This window comes from Anser anser (genome assembly GCF_964211835.1).
Source record: "Anser anser genome assembly, chromosome: 14".
NCBI lineage: Eukaryota > Metazoa > Chordata > Aves > Anseriformes > Anatidae > Anser > Anser anser.
The window spans coordinates 2696978-2715275 of record NC_139735.1 but is presented as its reverse complement, the minus strand read 5'-3'; the positions used below and the strand labels follow the sequence as shown (position 1 = coordinate 2715275).

Below are 18298 nucleotides of genomic sequence, written 5' to 3'. Positions count from 1 at the left end.
TCCACAGTGTTGGTGTACGCCATAGGTAGTTGTCCCCTATTCGTAGCAGTGCTTTAGTCTCATTTTTTGGATATCATCTTCAGCCTGTTCACGTTCTTTTTCTTGCATTCGCTCTGTTTTCTTTACCTCTGTACTTGTGGCTCACAGGATGTGTCTGATCTTCTCCAGGACTACAGAGGAGAGGCAGCAGGTTCTGCACAGCCCGATGCAGGGGAGGCCGGTCCCAACAGGACGCCCGCGGCTGCAACATCCCTGCAGACAAAAACGATGTTTATGTGCTGCACTTCGCTAAAATTTGCTTCAGCCCCGGAATCTACGCGGGGATGAGTTACTGCTGTTCTTTGGGTAAGTTTTTCCCATCTCACATAATGTCCTGGTGCCAGGACACTGTTCAGCACCTTGGTTTCTCGCCCCTGTGCTCCAGCGCAGCAGGAGGCAGTTGTGGAGTCTGTCCTCTGGGTGGCTATGCTGCAGCGTTGTTTCTTTTCCCACTAACTTGAGATTTAGGCAGGTTGTTATAGTCTTTTTTTTTCCCAGGGTCAATGGTATAGATTCCTTTTGTGAGTGATTTTTTATCGATGTAAACGAACACTTATAAGTAGTACCCACATTTGTCTATTCACTGACTATAAAATGGAGTCCAGCATCTTATCTCATTTTGTGAGCTCAGCACCTGACTGATACTTCAAACGGTCAAAAACCACTAAGACAAAATCAAATTGGAATTTCCTTCCTATTTTAAGCTTGTACTTATAGTTCCTTGATTATTCTGGGTGTCTGTGAATGCAAATGGGTAGCCAGATATTTTGATGCTTATTAGCACACACTGGTCTACTAATTTCATGCAAATTCTTAAACCTGTGTGGGAAGATTAAACACTAATCTTAGTGTCTAAAGTGCTACTAAAATAGTAGCAGCTGTGTTTTTATATGCTGGGGTATGTGCCTGATTTTTTTTTTTTTTTAATAAATAGAGAATATTCCTAGTTGAGAGAACTGTGTAACTTTGACCCCCTTTCATCCTTTTTTGATTATTCCAGGAAGTAACATTTTGGTACGTCACTCAGAGAATAACTCAAGAGTTGACCTAGGATCACTGTTAGGCAGAAATACGGGCTGATCTGAATGGGAAACTCTATGGGGTCCTCTCCTAAAAGGTCCACAGAATGTATTTTTTCTGGAATGAGAAGTGAGGAATGGAGAAATGCATCTGATAACTGCTTGTTATGGCTGAGAGTGCCACTTTGGAAATCATGACTGGAATGACATAGAAATATGTGCAGAAGAGTTTAAAAAATAAAAGGAAGGGGGACTGTGCTGGATATCCTGGTGCTATGGAAGTCATTGTGCTTTTGGTCCATCTTTTGCCCCCGTCACTTAATATTTTGTTCTTTATAGCAAGCTTTTTTTTTTTCTGTCATATTTTGATTTTGCATTATCAAGATGACTTAGCTCCAGAGAATTCCAAAGTTTATGAGAAACTTGAACAAGTTTCAAAGCTTTAAATACACACAGAAACAAAAATACATAAACATCATTTTTTTTCTCTGCTAAAGCACATCCTCAGAGTGAGTTTCAGTAGCTTTACAAAAATGCTGGTAGAAATTGTTAAAGCAAGCAAAAACATCATTATTCTTCTGAAAAATATGAAACATGCTGGTATCTAGGCAGATACCTCTTTTGTTTAAAATCCACCAACCAGCCAAAAACACAGAAAAAAGGTCCTTAGAATAGTCTTGGCTTGTGATGGTCGATCTGCAAGCAGGGAGGGAAGTTGTTTGTTTGTTTGTCTTTCAGTGCAATGGCTTTCTGCTGAAAGTGATGAGGCCTTAAATGTGACTGAGGATGCGATTTTGTCCCAAATAGGTCAAGGGAAGAAAATCTTTATTGTCTGCCTACATCCTGTCTCATTTCTGGAATAGGAGAGACCAATGAGAAACACCAGCTTGTGGCCCAACAAATACAATTATTGTGCACTGTGTCTTCATTTGGATGCCACGCTCAGTTAATAACCAGATCTCTGCCATGCTTCTTTATTGCTTAGGCTGAAGGAGAAAGTAATTAAACTTAATAGGTATTGCCCTTGCTTTAAGGCCGCTATACATTTAAAGTTCCCAGCAAAAGTAATTAATACTAATAGAAGTCGTGAGTCCCGAACAAAGGCATTTGTAAGCCAAGTAATCCACAACAACTATTTTTTTTAATAAATTATTTATATTCTTGTACATCTGTAAGAACATAAGCTTCTTGCTTCACGGGGTTCTTTCTCCCGTATTCAAACATGTCGTAAACTTTCTTTTTTCAGTCTGTGAAAGCCCCTTCTCCCATAAGATTTCAAGAATTTCACGATTTTCTTTTCAAGAAAAACTATAAACTCAGACACGTCATTTTCTATCTGAAAGTTAACACCTCTAATTTGAAGGCAAACAAGAATTTTAAACACATATTTCTGAGCTGTAAGTTCTAAAACCAGTGGACAAGCACTGGGCACAGCCAACTGGCCACAGGACTCTGATATTCACAGCCAGGAGAGATTTATGCTGTTATTAGAAATATACTGATGGTGTCAACATCTGAACACAGCATTGATATCAAGTCAGCAGTGGCACGAGCACAGCTAGTTGAACTCCTCGAGAAAGCTATCAGTGCCGTGTTCAGATGTAGCTGTAAGAACTTTGAATCATGATAGACAAGGTTTTGCTTAGAATTAGTGTCATGTTTTCCCATCGTAAATCATTTTCTACTTACCTGCCAGTCAAGCTTGGCGTGGTTGGCTGCTGCATGGGAACAGATCAATTTCTGCATAGAACTGAGAGAGAAATTACTTCTAATTGTTTTCTGGGGGAGCCATTAGATCATCTACTTGAAACCTAAGCCCATGCAACCTTGGTGTATTTCCATGAATAACCTGTTTCAATACTTCAGTGACCCAATTATTTTAGTTCTCAAAAAACCGAACAAGTAACTTCAACTCTCCCCAGCTTCCCAAGGACAAAAAGCCAAGTACCCACGTGTATTCTCTCTACTGCCAGGATCGTTGTGAAATAGCAGTCGGCCGGGTGCAGCACTCCCTCCTCAGGCAGCCTGGCTAGTGCTGGGCAGGAAGAGCAACCCCACGAAGTCATGCAGCGAGGAGGGGAAAAATCTTCTCATAGCTTAAAAACTCCGGGTGGCCAGAGGTGAGACAGCTGCCTTGGGTTACAGACTTTGGTCAGTGCCAGGAAGCTGTGCTTCTTTTGAAGCTGAGTTTGTCCAGCTGCCATCCACTAATTGTCACTATACCTTTTCCTTAATGTCACGTTTTCCCTGATACCAAACGTCCCCATCTGCGAGTGTGCTTGCTATTAATGTGTGTTTGTCCTTAGGCCAACTCGGTGAGCTCATCTCCGTGAACCCTACACATAAATAAGGTGGGTGTTATTTTTTAGTCACTGTGTCCTTCTTGTGATTTCTTCCCAATATTTCTACATTCGTCCTGAAATGTGGATCCAGAGACTGGGCACAATATTTTGCAGTGGTTTTGCCCATGTTGTCCTAGGAGGCAGTATTACCAGCAGCTGAATGCTTCCCATCTGTTGGGCTTTTCAGGGAACTGGGTAAGGACTGTCAAGCCCCCACTGGAGAAAATGTAGTGACAAATGCCCTTATTGTTATTTAGGGTAATATGTTCTCTCTGTACGGATATTGACAAAAAGGCCATTAAAAATTGCTAAGCATCAAGAAGGTTACTGAAAGAAAGCAAAGATCTATTGATTTCTTTCTTTACAAATATTCTATTTATCCTATTTAGCAATTGAAGTTTTGCAGTGGTATCTCTTGTGAGGGCAATTATCAAACCAGTGGAATTACATGGCCAGGAAAATCCTATGGAGATTTGTAGAAGGAGAGGGAGGGAGCTGAGGGGCTCCATCGTCTCTCTTTGATGTCCGAGTGCCTGATTCAGGCACTGTGGCCATGAGAGCCCCTACTGCTAGGTGTGCAACGAGGTGTCCTCATTTCCCCGCGCGTGCGTGTGTATGGACCCCCGCTGCATAAGAAACGAAAGAACAAGACTTTCAAGATAAATCCTGCAGAGTAGGACAAGATATCATCTTTGTTTTCTGCCTTTCATCTGGTATCACCACAGTGGAGTCTGTTCTCGTTTTCCTCTTTTCTCCCATGGTTTAACACCGAAGCTCAGTTTAGGATCTTTGCAGAGTGCTTTGTGTGCTCGCTTTCCTCCTGTCATTTTGAAGCAGCTGGTGATCTCCTATACCACTAGTTTTGTCTTTTTAACGCTGGAATAGGCATGATAAAGATTTAATATGACTTCTTGTTTCTCTTTTTTTTTCTTTTTTTTTTTTTTGAGCAAATGGATGGAATCAAAACAATATCTCTAATGTCAGAATTCACTGAAATATGTAAAGAAAGCTCCTGAGGCAGCTCTAAGCACAGTCCTGCAGAAAACTCTCTAGACCTGTTCCCAGAGATTACAGAACCTAATAAGATGGTGACAGTAAGCGTACACAGAAGCATTTCCTTCCCACTCCTCTCATTTTGCATTCTTCCAGAGCAATGGAGATTGAAAGGATCTTGATCTCGTGGTTTCCAGGCTGCTGGCTTATCTCTAAGAGTAAAACCAATGGAAATTTTTGAGCGCGATCTTGGTTTGCTCAGGAAGGAAAAGGTCTCAAGGGAAAACAAACGGATCAGGAACGTGACTCCTGGGGGTCACTGGCTCTGCTCCACGGCCACCCCTGCCCGCTCCAGCCCCAGCACCGGCTCCATGGCAAGCTGCTGTGCAGCGTCTCTCCTACAGTTTGTTTTCTCCTTAGGTGACCAATGTCAGCCCAATTCATTACTAATATAGTATAATCCTTTCATTTTTAAAGACTTGTCTCTTTATCGAGTTGTTAATTAGCTTTAATCATGCAGACCTTTGTTCCGTCTCTGTTCCTGCTGTCTGACAGATCACTTCAGGGCCTCTCCTCCGCTTCCATCCTCGGCTGGGGTCTCCGTCTCTCTGCTCTGCCTCCTCTGCTTTTCCTCATAGCCCAAAAAAACTTGACCCTGCTTTTGATATCTCTGCTGGCATTTTGCTTGATGATCCTATTACACATTTCTTGAAGCCCTTTTCACTCAAGATACTCAGGGCTTTATCGGCATCAATTAATTTCCAAACACCTCTGTTTTATCACGCAGATTTTACACGTGGGTAAACCAGGGCATGGAGAAGTCAGCCAGTTTGCTCAGCATCACCGACAGAAGGAGCACAGTTTAAAAAGTGCCGTGATCTTCGGTGCTGCGGAGCATTGACAGTGTCTGCAGACTTCATTTGTAGTTCTAAGTGGCAGAAATCAAACCGCAGTAGATTTAATATCCATGCACTCATCCATTTCCTATGTGTTGATGTGAAAGAAGCATCTCTGCTGGTCTGTGCATTTACAAAATGCATAGCTGAAGTTAGCGTGCTATTAATCTGAGTACTTCAAAGATGAGCTAAGGAGTGCAGGGTAATATTTAATCTCCTTAGATAAATATCAGTGTCCCAAGCATGCAGTGCCGTAAACATTTAAACATCAGGAAAACCACTCTTATCGTATCAGTTTGGTCTCTTCTGCTTCTTCTTGTTCAAAGGAACTTGAACGCATTTATCATGACTGAGTTGAAATTTGCCACTTCAGTACCAAATCCTTTAATGGCTTTTTCATGTGACCAGCGCTGCAGGGGTCTTGTTTTGATGTTCAACAAGAAAGACACACAAATGTAAATGCCTTGCTCCTGACTCTCACTTATTCTTTTAAACTGAATTCATGAGTTTTCTTGTCAATACAAATTAGATAAATAGCTGGAAGAACTTGTTAGCTTATTTCTGGTGTGTTTGTTGTTGTTTGTTTGTTTGTTTTTAGTTTGCTAGACTTGATTATGCATTTGTTGACAAAAGGAAGGGAAAGGAAAAAAATCCATCACAATTATGCACATTTTGCTGCAGGGCTTGAAAGGGCAATCCAGAATTCAGATGATAAACTAGTTAAGCAGATAGATTAAGAAATGGCAAGGAAACCAAGTCCCTGCTTTTAAACCTTCAGGCAACTGCTTAGGCACTTGCTCTAAGTATGTCATCAAACTGAACAGTAAAAGATTCTCCTCTCCTAAAATGCCCAGCTAACACCCTGAGACGACCAAGAGACATTTTCCTTTAGCTTCAGCCTATGCTTGGCCAGACGCGGTGGAGTAGGGTGGGTAGGTGACTGCACGAGGCTTGAGCAGAAGTCAGGCCTGTTCCCCTCTGCGTCTCCCTGCTTTTGAAGGCAGCGACGTGTGGGGATGAACTGCAGCCGGTGGGGAGCGCTAGGAAGACGCACCGTGAGGGGACACGTACAGAAAGGGGTGAGTGGGGAGGAGGCATGAGGCTTGGGAACCTGGGTGCTGCAGAGAAGCAAGGAACAGCAGTTCATCCTTCTCAGTTAGAAGTAAACAAACAAATAAATAAATAACTGTGGCTAGCCAGCTTTATTCTTACAGCTAACTACTTGTTTGCAAATAGTCAGCACTTGCCTATTAAAAAGTAATACGCGGCAAATCTCGTCCCAGTGTGGCACTCGGATAATGAGCTCGTTCGCCAGAGGCTTCGTGGTGTGGTCAGGAAAATGTTCCCCAAATAGGACTCTTATGCAGGGGGAGAAGGAAGTTCATGACAATTAATTTCTCTCCGATTGTTACCCTTCCCGACCACTTATAGTGCACGACACCCTCCTACCAACTGCTGCTTTTCCTCCTGAGCTTTCCTCAGCTCCTCACGCGGAGCGTCTCCCCTCATTTCAAAGCTTGTCTCAAGGTCTAATGAGGAGGGTGGTGGTGTCTGAGGCAAACCCTGGGCTTGGAATCGCTCAATGGAAAAGCCATGTGCTCATCCATGCATATTTGATACATCAGTTCTAAAAATAAAAGGACTGTTTTATCTAAGAACAATACGTTTTCCAGCGTAAGTCAGAAATAAATCAGATGACTGCTATTTTGAGCTGTCATGCTCCTTTGCAGGCTAATTTTCCTAAGCAATATCTACTGAAAAAAAAAAAAAGGGAAAGAAAAAGGAAAAACTGATTGTCAGCTAGTTGCATTCTTGCAGCGATGTGTTAGGGTGTTGGGGGTAGCCTGGAGGGAACAACGGGTGTTGCAAGTCCTATAACATCAGCTTGAAGGACACAGCAGAGCCTTGGAAAATAAAGATAAAGGGACCTGCTTTCCCATTTTTCAGGAGCAAAGCGGTGGCCTTCCCTACGAGACGAGGCTTTCTTCACCAGGCTGTGCTGAGCTTTTGTGTCTCGGAGCTGCAGGAAATGGCAGGGGGCTCCTCCGCCGCCCCCCGGCAGCGCTGGGCAGAAGCCTTGGAGGCTGCGGTGCTGCCCCACCGCACTGCGGAGCTACGGGGCGCGCGGTAATTAAAAGGATTTATCTCCCCTTCCCAGGATCCTGCCTACCCTGGCAGAAAAACATTCCTGCTGAAATGATCTAAACGAAATGGGAAGGAAAGGGAAAGCTTTATGCGCTCTGCGTTGCTCCTCAGAGGCAGGCACTGCCATTTTTCCTGGGTGAAAGTGAGCTTCGCTGGTCTGAACATCAGAAGCTCGGGCTGAAGCTCTGCATTAAAATGGTTTCATAAAGCAACCTGAATTAGGGGCCGGATCCAGCCTTTTCATCGTGCAGGACACTCTGTGTTTTTTCTCTCTCTGCATGTATGCGTGCCCTTGTATTTTTCTTGTAATTGTTGGGACAGGCTTTCTCTCGTACTATTTTCCCTCAGCTCGCGGATATCTTGTAATCTATCTCAGCCCACATAAAGGCCCTCTTTCATGCTTGCTGTCCCCATAATGATGCCTTCTGTTATGCAGGAGCTACTTTCTATCCGCTGTTGTATTCTACGCTTTGTGGAAGAATTGATATTGTTCATTTGGCTGTCGCACGCCGCTATTAGGGAATGTGAAGGAAGGGCTTCCTTTCTGAGGCGCGGCTCCTGCTTTCTGAATAACAGAGCAATAGATACAAGATCTTCCCTGCAGTAAGAGAAAAGGAGGAGAGCACAGAAACAGCATCCTCTTCCTGCATGCCCTATGTGTTTCTACTAGTCCTGAGTTCCCTTCGCCTACGTGAATGCAAAGGGCTGACCTGTGCCTTTGTGTGCACAAGCAATGAATGCAGATATTTCTGGTAACAGGAGCTTTTTATTATTATTATTATTAATTTATTTTTTTTAACCGTTTGGCACGTTCCTCCTCAGTTTGAAATCTTAGTTAAACCTCCGTTCTTGATTATTCCACTGCAATTTTGTATAGCCAAAAAGAAAAGGAATAGCTTGTAGGGGCTAGCTGGAACTGCAGAGCTGAGAGAGAACAATCCGGGAGTGACTGGTGTGCGGTGGAGAAGGTTGCTAGACAGGGCTGTAAATTATGTCATGTGTGGTTCATCAATTATATAGATAAAACTGTGAAGGAGAGTGGTTTGTCAGAAAAGATAAGAAAAGAGGGACTGAACCTAGATATATGTCCTGTGCTGATGATCTGGTCGTTTTTAGAAGTGAGAGGAGTCACTTGTAGAAGCCACTTAATAAATTTAATGACTATTGGAAGGGACAGGATAAAAAAGGGCTAAGATAAAATGTTAAGTATGCTTGCAACTGCAAAATCAGTGCCACTTTGCTAAGTTTGCTAATGACTGAAGGTGTGGCCTGGACGCAAAGCAAAGATCAGGGTTACCTTCTTCTGAATGAAAGGGGAAGGGGCCCCATTTTGGGACCACGCTCAGGCGAGGGCTGGGACATCCCCCGAAATCTCTCGTGCTCATCCCTGTCTGGTTTCTCAGGTGACTGGGCTGCAGATGTGGCAAGGTCAAGCACGCCCCTGGGGTTATATGTGCTTCCAGACGTGAACCGGCACAAGAAAATTGTTTCATTGGGCATTTTTAATGTTTCCTCTCTGTTCCACATGGAAGGAGGAAGGAATAGGGGAAGAACAATTTGAGCACCCAAGAAAATAGACATAAACCTGCTTGAGTGTTGAAATAAGTGTGAGCTGGAGCTAGTGGCATTTCTTCTATTCCCTTACCCAGGTGTTCACTGTACTCTGTGCCTGCTTTGCAGTGGGGGGGGGGGGGGGGTGGCAAAGCCCCCCTTCCTCAAAAGCAGCTGCACAGAAAGTGGCAAACAAATCCCCCCTCTGGCTGTGGCCCTGCTAGCATTTAGAGCAGAGAATGAAATGAATTCCTATATGTCAATGACAGAAAGTCCTCTGAGCTGTATTAAAGACACACCATGGGCAGGTGACAATGACAAGGACAGTTTTTCTTCACTGTGTTGCTCTATGGCTTTCAGTAAAGGAAAGGTCCTTTGGGAAGACGATAAAGGAAAGCTAGCCTAAAAAATAAAATAGGGACTGGGAGGTGAAGAAGGGGAAGAGTGAAAAGTACAATCGTCTTTTTTGTTTTAATAGGTTGTCCATCAGGTCATCTAATAGTCTTATTTCTGTGTGCAAGAAATTGTAAAACTCAAAACTCATGGATGGGATGGATGTGTTGTTTCACCAAGGCCCTACATAGGTCCTTAGCACTAAAATAAAACACCCCCCCTTTCAAAACCAGTCCTAATAACAGGTGATATCAATGCACACCAGTTTGTGGTTTTAACTGCCAAAAGATGGCAATATCCTAATATAAAATAGTTTCCAGAGGCTGGAAGGTTGGAGTTTGCCAACATACTGCTACCATGAACCTCCCCTCTGCACTGGCTGCAGAATGCTACCGTCACCCAGGGCTGAATTAATTACATCCCCATCGTCTCTTGACGACTGATGACTTTTAGAGCTCATGATGCTGAAAGCTGAACTCCTCCTGGTGGGCCACTGCATTTTGGAGTGCACTCGCCAGCTCACGGGAGAGTTCAGGGGGTGGGTTTTCATTAACAGAAAATATGTTAGATGAAATTCACCTCTGCTGTGCATCTTCGTGACTGCTGAAATTGTATCAGGTTACATCCTCTGTCAATTTTGTCCATTATTTGATTTTATAATTTGTATCAAGACAGTATTTTTTTTAAATTAAACCATTTCCATTGTCTGTACCTATTTCTGGCAGGAGGCTTTCACACAACAAAGTTTACCTTTCATTTGTTCCCGTGTAATAACCCATTAGGTTTGCTCAGAAATACCATGTTTCTTATGCAATGTCAACACCTACTTCCATTTACTCTTTCTCTTCAGAAAACTCAGCGTGAATCCCAGATGCTGCAGTGTGCCGGTGTCCTTGACCCAGTGGAGTGCTATGAGAAAGTAATTAAAGGAAACAAATTGATGAGGATTTAGGGCTGGAAAAAAAGCACAGCTTTTTCTTTTCTTTTTCCTCATTGCAGTGGTGAGACTCAGTAGGCAAAGTGAGGTTGAAAGGTTTCCAGCTGGGTCGCAGGCTCTGTGTTGGTACTTCCCGAAGGCCAGCAGTCTGAATAATTTCAGGAATGCTTAATTTTAATTTTCAAATCTACTTTTCATAGTTTGCATCATGTATTGATGTCCAATTACAAAAAACAGAAAGCAAAACAGACCTCAGAGATTTCCTCTGTTACTGAATAAATTTCTCTCCTGGGGAGGAGATGGCAAGGTTAAACAGGAGAATCTCATCCGACATTTTTATCTAGGATCTTTACTGACAGAATCTACCAGCAAGTTGTTTCCATCTCTAAATCTTATCTTCAGATAAAAATCAACTGTATTTTGTGTGGAATATATCAAATTCACGAGATGCATTTCAGATACTTGAATAATTCAAGTACTGATTTTCACTAGAGCTCACATTTCCCTGATATAGTAACACAGATGTTATGCTGTTAGCTTTAAATGATTTATTTCCACGTGTTAATAACACAATGATTCTGCGAGACTCTTCCAGTGTCTCTTAGTTAAATCTAGGGAACCCTAACAAGCTTCCACAGTACCAGCTACAAATAAATCCAATGCAAAGACAGGCTTTTGCTGTTTCTTTGGAAAATAACTCTTGCTGAAGGGTTTCTTAGCCAGTAAGATGATCGGTGCAGATGACTTCCAAAAGCTGCAAAACTCATAGTTTCTGCCAGAAATACTCTTTTTTTTCTTTCTTTTTTTTTTTTTTTGATATTTTGAACTTTATTTTATTTTATTTTATTTTAGGTTAAATAAACAAATCGAGCAGAGGCTCAACATCAACAAGTCCTGAACTTTGAAACTGCTGCATGTGCATTTACTCGGTGAGATCTGGGAGTCTTACAGAACCCAGCTCCCCTTGCAAAGTTTACTCAAACCAGCTAGAAAAGTTCTAACAAGTTTTCCCTTTTTTCCGTGCCTAATTGGAGCCATGCTTTTCAGATTCTTACTCGCAGCTGGCTCCCTCCGATAGCTCCTGCTCTGGCTTGGCGGACCTGGGGCTGCTGCTACGCTGAAGGTCGCCAGGTGCTGCGGGGTGGAACGGGTGAGGCTGCTCATCCTCCTCCGTAAAGGGGAGATGGCAAACAGGGGCCTCTTGCTGGAACTGAAATCCATTGCAGAATTTGCTAAGGGAGTCTAGGAAAGTTGGGCGTGATTTTGTCCCAGGCTGGAGCAGTTTGTCAGAGAGCTATGGCAAGCCATGCTGGGATGTCGGAAACACGGAGTAGGGGAGCGATGTCTGGTGGCAGAAGAGTTCAGGTGAGTCCTGGGGTTTTCTGTATAGTGAGCAGCTGCGCTAATCCAACGAGCCTGAGAGCTGCTAAACACCAAGTATGTGCGAATGAAAAACAGACAAGCAGTTAGGGATCCAGAAAGTGAGGGCTGGGGCTGCAGCTGGAAAATAAAATGCTTTGTGGGTTATCTGAAGAGCAGGTGATGCTGCGCTAGCTCACCTCACCTCGGTGGTGGCAGGAGCTGTGTGCTGAGGGCACTTTCGTGGCTGTATCTTGCATGCATCTTTGTGGGTCTATCTTATATGTATTTTTGTGGAAAGCCATGGTAGCAGTAAGCAGGAAGCCTCCTCAGTAAGCTTGTTCCTCCTGTGTACAAGAGCTGTGTTTTCTGTCCTTGCTCTGTAACGAGCCTTTTGGGGTGAAGTAGGTGGAGGTTTTGGAGATGGATCGTGGACAGTTGAATCCACACAGAATAGCTTCCTCCTCTAAGTTAGAGACCTCTTACAACCCCCTTTTTTTCCACAAAAATGTGGCATTTCTGATCCTAACCTCCTGCCATGAGGCTCATGGGGATGGACGAGAGTTTGGATAATATGGTATTTGTCACGAAAGGTAATGGAAGAAGGATGGAGACTCTTAAGTTGTAAATAGTTTGGGTAGAGAATAAATACCGCAGAACTGTCTGTTAGAAAAATTCTTTACTGACATTAATAAGACTTGGAACACCTGGAGAGGAGATAACTATTACAGATAAATGATCAGTGCTTCAAATGACAGAGTACAAAATCAGTGTTTGTTTTGTGTGTGCTTGTGGGTTTTGTTGTTGTTGGTTTTTAAGTTTAACAGCATAAAGCAGAGCAGTTGGTGCGTAGGTGCCTGAGCAATGCTGTTTGTGCACCTTACTTTCAGATGTGTCAGGTTAACTTTTGTTTTTTTTTTAAGGAAGAGGCCTGTGCAGCCTGCTCCAAAGGCACTCCGTCAGTCAGGGATGCAATTCAGAGCAGGCCCCAGGAGTCTGCTCCGCTCGGCCTCTGCAATGTCATCCCCACCCACTTTGGGACTTGTTCTAAATTGTCAGAAATACTATATTTATAATGTATAATTTATGTTTTTAATATGATTTAAAAGCTGAAATATTGCTTCTGCTGAAGTCTGGGGTTGAAAAGTCCCTTGGGCACTTAAGCAGTTAACATTGAACAAAATGTGCGTAGTGAAGAGGTACCGAATTGCGTCAGCTCAATTCCCTGGTCACTGGATTTCTCCTGGTTCAACCGAAGTAGCACAGATTGTGTTTTTTAGAATTTTCTCCAGTTCATTTTTTCATTAGTTTGTTTTGGATTTGAGCCCATAAAAGTCCCCACAGAATGTAAAGTTGGGCCGCACAACTCTTTATATTGAATTTCTGTTCCCGTTTTTAAGGCAGGTAAAAGGAAGCTGTTAATCACATGCCTTAAGACACATCAGTAAATGCAAAATTTAATATGCACGTATTTCTGTGCAATTGCATTGAATGTTGTGTGTACTTACAGACCCTCATAAAATCGGTGGAGGGAGGAGTTGTTTTATGCTGCTGGGATGTATCGAGGCAAAACCGCTTTGGAGTGAAACCCCGGCCTGACCACAGATGTGACACAACACACTTACTTCACTGGAAGACCAGGGGCTTTTATCTTGAACTGCAGACTTTGTTCTGCATTCCCCAGAGTCCTATATAAGTGGGTGAGTGGTTATCTTTCATTTCAGAGGGATCTGTTATTTTCCGCCACCTGTGGCCAGGAGCACGGGCCTGGCTGAGGAGGCTCTGGTGCCAGAGGACACAGCCTCTAGGTCCCTCCTGCGCACACATGGTGTTGGCTGGGAGGAGCAGGACTCGTCCTTCAGTACTTTTAAAGACAAGTACAGCTTGTCTAAACCACTATCACACAGTTACTTATCTCTATCTGGCTCTATGTTTTGAAGTCCTCATCTGGATGGTCCAGGATAGTGAAGGACGTCTGTTTTAGAAGTATGGATGGACATTTGAAAGCTAGATGGGATTTTCACTGCCTCTAACTCTGTTACTTTCCTACCTAAATCTCTAACAGTGAAATACTGAGTAAGGAGTAGCTGGATCTCCACAGCGGGACCCCATATATGAGTTTTGCGGCCTTTTGGCAGTAGCTCAGTGTGCTGGCCTAGAGAGCACAGGTACTGCCTGATGGGCCTGTCACAGCATCTGACAGTCAGGTTGTGAATTTTACGGGATGTTCCTGTGGCCAGGAACAGACCCGATAAAAATAGGAAGAACGGTTGTAATCAAGGTCTCAAGGATGAACAGATAACTGCAGCTCTAAGTATTAAAATTCCTTCTCTAATGGTCTTCTATGCGGGGTTTAGGATGTGTCCTTAGGTTAAAGATTTTTGCATTCAAATCTCAAAATAGGCTAAACTGACTTTTTTTATACACACTTCAAAGATACTTGGGAATACCCAGGGAAGACTGAAGTCCATGCGGTGGCTGCAGTGTATGTAGAGTCCTACAAAACAAATGTAGTGACTGGAGCCTATGAAAGGATGAGTTGGTAGAAGAGGCCTTGCATTAGGATTTGGAGATTAAATCTTTACCTCATTCCAGTCAGTCTGTTCCCTATTTGCTAAAATAGGATGGATGTTTCCATTTGTCAGGGGTGGTATTAAGAGCACAAAATCCAATAACAGTGAGTGTCTCAGATGCTGGTGATACAAACCGTTCAGCTATTTGTGCAGGGGGCTGCAGTTTTGTTGACTTTCTATAGCAAGTAAAATGGAAAAGTTGTCACCTCTTGCTGTTTGTTTTCCTTTCCTTTAAATTCACCATATGCAAAGAAGAATATTAGAATGACACCCTGGACAGGAAAATAATGATATTGCTTGTTCTTCTCTCTCTGCTTTAATTTTTTTTCACTTTCCTTTTGCTGGTGGTTTACTTTGTGTGCACATCCAAATTTTAGTAAGCATTTGTGCAAGACAATCAATAATGTGGCAGGAAGGAGAAAAGTAGAAATTATTGAATGTTGAAGCTTTTAAGAATTGTATTGACTTAGGAGGGCTCTCTGCTACTATCATGGTTGTCTTCACCTCTGTTAGGAGTGTTTCACAGATGCATCCAGGTTGATATTGAGTGACTATCTCAATTCTTATACATTTGCATAAATCCAAGCTGTTAAATTTTTAGAACTTTAAGATACACACACACAATCTTCAGAAGATTTTTTTTTCAACCCCCTCGTTGGGAACAGCTCCAAAACAAGTAAATATTTACTGATGTCTCTGAATCAAAAAGACAAATAACCCAGAACTGAATATCTTAAGTCAGACTTACAATTTTTGTTCCATTCCGTTGATTTAAGAACGAGCTAGGTAGAGCTGATGCTGAATATTTTCACTTCTGATGCTGTCAGTATTGGCAGACGAAGACAGTATTTTCTCCTGGGCAATAACACTTGTCATGGGTGGGGGTTCAGATCCATCCTCTGTGCCTCTGCTAGGCTGAGTTATTTGAAAAGTTCCTTAATGCTGAGACAAGCTTTGCTCACCGTGGGCTTTGGTACGACCACGAGTTAGAAGCTAGAAGTATTAAATTCTTAATTTAGTACCCTAACAGCTGCCAATATACTGGGCACTCTCTGAGGTCTGGCCCTGTTAATGTCCATAGTGCAGGAAGAACAGAGTAACTGGACTATGCGATAACAGCACCTCTTCTGCAAAAAGTCCATCCCGTCTATCAGGTGTGTGATACCAGTGGGTGACCCCGCTGCAGGGACAGGCCCGTGGTTCCCCACCTCCTTCCCTGGGCATCACTTCAAATGGTTTAGCTCCAGAAAACAGGCAAAACACATGGTCATCTACTTAGACTAATGAAAACTCAGTGCTCCTGCTGAGATTTTAGAATAGTTTAATTGTCTCTTGTATCTAAAAGACACTACTGCATTGTTTAATATTTGTATTTTTTTCCTCCAAGAGGCTCTCATTTTATTTTTCAGAAATTCTCCTAGTCCTTAAGTAACTCTTCTTGTATGTTCAACTTTGCTACCTTATTTTCCATATGCTTCTGAAATTTGCGCTGTTCGTTACAGTTCCCTAATCAAACTTTAAAGCATCTGTGTATTTAATGAGTAACACTGGCAGTCTTAACTATTCAGTATCGCTAGATGATGAAAACATTTAATTTTCTCGGTGAGAGATATGCAAGTCAAAGCTTCGCTTAAGAGTGGTGCAATTAAATTCAAGTGGTCTATAGTTTTCCCAGACAACAAGAAATTGTTTTTAGTTTTTGAATGTACATCTTCAGTGGTGAAAGTTGAGGCAACCAAAAACTAATCACAGCCTAGGAAATAGCTTTAAAATTCATGATCAGCCTTGTATACAAAGCTTCTTGCTATAGCAGATAATTCAGGCTTTTGTGTTTGTCCTTTATTTCTTGAGCATTTGTAATGATTTATGACATGATCATTTAGGAGAGCATGCCCAGTTTGTTCCCAGATGCCTACAGCCTGGGCTTGGTCAGGAACAGGACTTCTGTATGGAGCCTCAACATCCTGGTTTTAATGCTCTGATATCTTTTTTTAATTACGATCAGAAGAAGAAAAAGATGGAGCTGTCACTCTCTGAAGGTTCAACCTAATTTGGAAGCAGGAGTAATAGCAACTTGAATGCAGGGGCCCATTGGTGCTCGCTTGCAGTCGCAAGGCAGATATTGGAGCAGGTTTTTGCAGCCTGCTGGCCCAGGGCTTTGCAGTCCATTAAATCTGCCTCAGAGCAGCACAGACCTGCTCAGGCTTTCCAAGGAGGATTTTGTTGTTGTTTAAGGGGCTGAGTAAATCAGTCGAATATCTCTGTGGCAAGAAGAGACTTACCTAAGGGGAAAAAAAAAATGCTGTTAGAGACTTCTGGATTCAGCCTCCACTGGATTGATCTTGGAGAAAAATTAGAGGCCTTGTACAAAAGCCTTAGTCTTATCAGTCACTGTCTTGTCCCTCTGGATGCTGAGGTTTCCCATTTACAGTAATGGCTTTGCAATGTGAAAACCCACCAGAATAAAGATGAAACTCTTGATCTCATGCAGCGTGACCACCAGAGTAATATAACAATTATTACTACTTTAGCTAATAAATGGGTTTGTTATTGCTCTGTGACCTAACGAGGGAAACCTCCTTACTTGTTGCATTACAGCTACTCAGACAAAATTCACTGTGTTTTAATAAAAATGCGGAACCTTCTGTATTGAAGAAAAAGCTGTTGTGGAGCGTCTGAATCCACCCCCCCGACCCATTGTGCTCCTCAAAAATCTAAGTGTTGAGATTGATGCCATCACTGAAAGTCAAGTCTTTGCCTCTGAGTACTCGCAGCATGTTTTGGGGCTTTGATTTGTTTTGGGGCTGTGCTAACCTGACACTGAGAGAAGAGTAATTAGCAAGTGTTGTTGGTAAAGAAGCAGTCCGGAGTGACAGAGGAGATCTGGCCGGCGCAGCCCTGAACCCCACTCGTTATCAGGAGTGATGACACTGCCTTCCACAACTGATGTGGCTCCGCACTGCTGCCAACATGACTCAGCTCCAGATCTGAAGGACTGTCCTAACTGTAGAAGATGGAATATTGCTGCAAAATGTCAATGGGTTTTAAATCAAGGAAGTTGTATTTGCAAGGAAATCTGTTTTAATGACTAGCATCCAGTAACATATGGTCGTGGATTTGTCAATCCACGCGTGAGTTCCTTTGGGGAATATTCGGAGAAGCTACTAATTGTTGATGAGAAGTGGTAGGACTTTTGATTAAAGTGATTAAAGTAATCTTCTGATGGAGTAATTGTCCATTTGATAGGAGTCCTTCGGACTCTGTCCCACTGCTGCCATTACAGCAAGCACAACTGTTTGCTGTGCTGATGGGGGTTGATGCTTTGTGGATCACAGTGCTTGAAATAAGATCTTCTGTACTGTAGCGAAGCTATAATCGGTTGACAGTGGATTTTTCTCCCCCTTTTTTGTCTTTTTTCTCCTGCTTCTCTTGGAGTGTCTTGTTTTTATTATAATGCCAGTTAAAAAACAATTCTGAGACCTTGAAATAATTTTACGAAGTGAAGTTTTGTTTTCTGGCCAGCCTTAATCAAAACCCTAAATAAAGTTGTGCATCTGTTTTGTATGGGGCTGATTCTAGTCTCTAAGGCAACTTTCTGCCATTGAAGAGTCCTCGAAGTGCTGGGGGTTTCAGATGTTCTTTGCACTTCCAGGAATACCAGATCATTTGAAAGGCTTTAGCGGTTTTATTATGTTCTCCTGCTGTTGAATTATTTGCCCTTGAATTACAAGCATTTACTACAGAGCCTCACAAAAACCATGAAATGTTCAGATTTTCTTTGGGGACTTTGCTTGCTAGGAATACTTGAAGTTTCATGCTATAGGATAGCTCTGAAGTGCACTCCTTACCTGCTGTTATTCAAATGTGTTGACTGCTTACACCTGATTTTCCCAGGCTTACAAAGAGAGAGGGCAGCTCCGGCTCCCCTTTGCAGATGGAAGTGGTGGGACTGCAATTAAGCACAGCTGAAACTGGAAGATATGTCTGAGAAGTTTCTTGTCAGAAAGCACAGCAGGAGGAGGAAGCTCGGCTCCCTGGTCCCTTCCAGTCA

At 42.7% G+C, this 18298-nt stretch overlaps 1 protein-coding gene across 3 annotated transcripts in view; it reads left to right on the top strand.

The window, feature by feature from the left end:
- The window catches only part of FSTL4 (follistatin like 4), a 351120-nt gene that overhangs the window by 66552 nt on the left and 266270 nt on the right, over positions 1 to 18298 (top strand). For 2 of the 3 annotated variants that reach the window (XM_083798911.1, XM_083798913.1), the window contains one exon: positions 169 to 345. The exons of the other annotated variant lie outside the window; for it this stretch is intronic. The gene's annotated coding sequence lies outside the window, so the exon portion shown is untranslated. The remainder of the gene's footprint in view (positions 1 to 168; positions 346 to 18298) is intronic. 3 annotated transcript variants of the gene reach the window in all.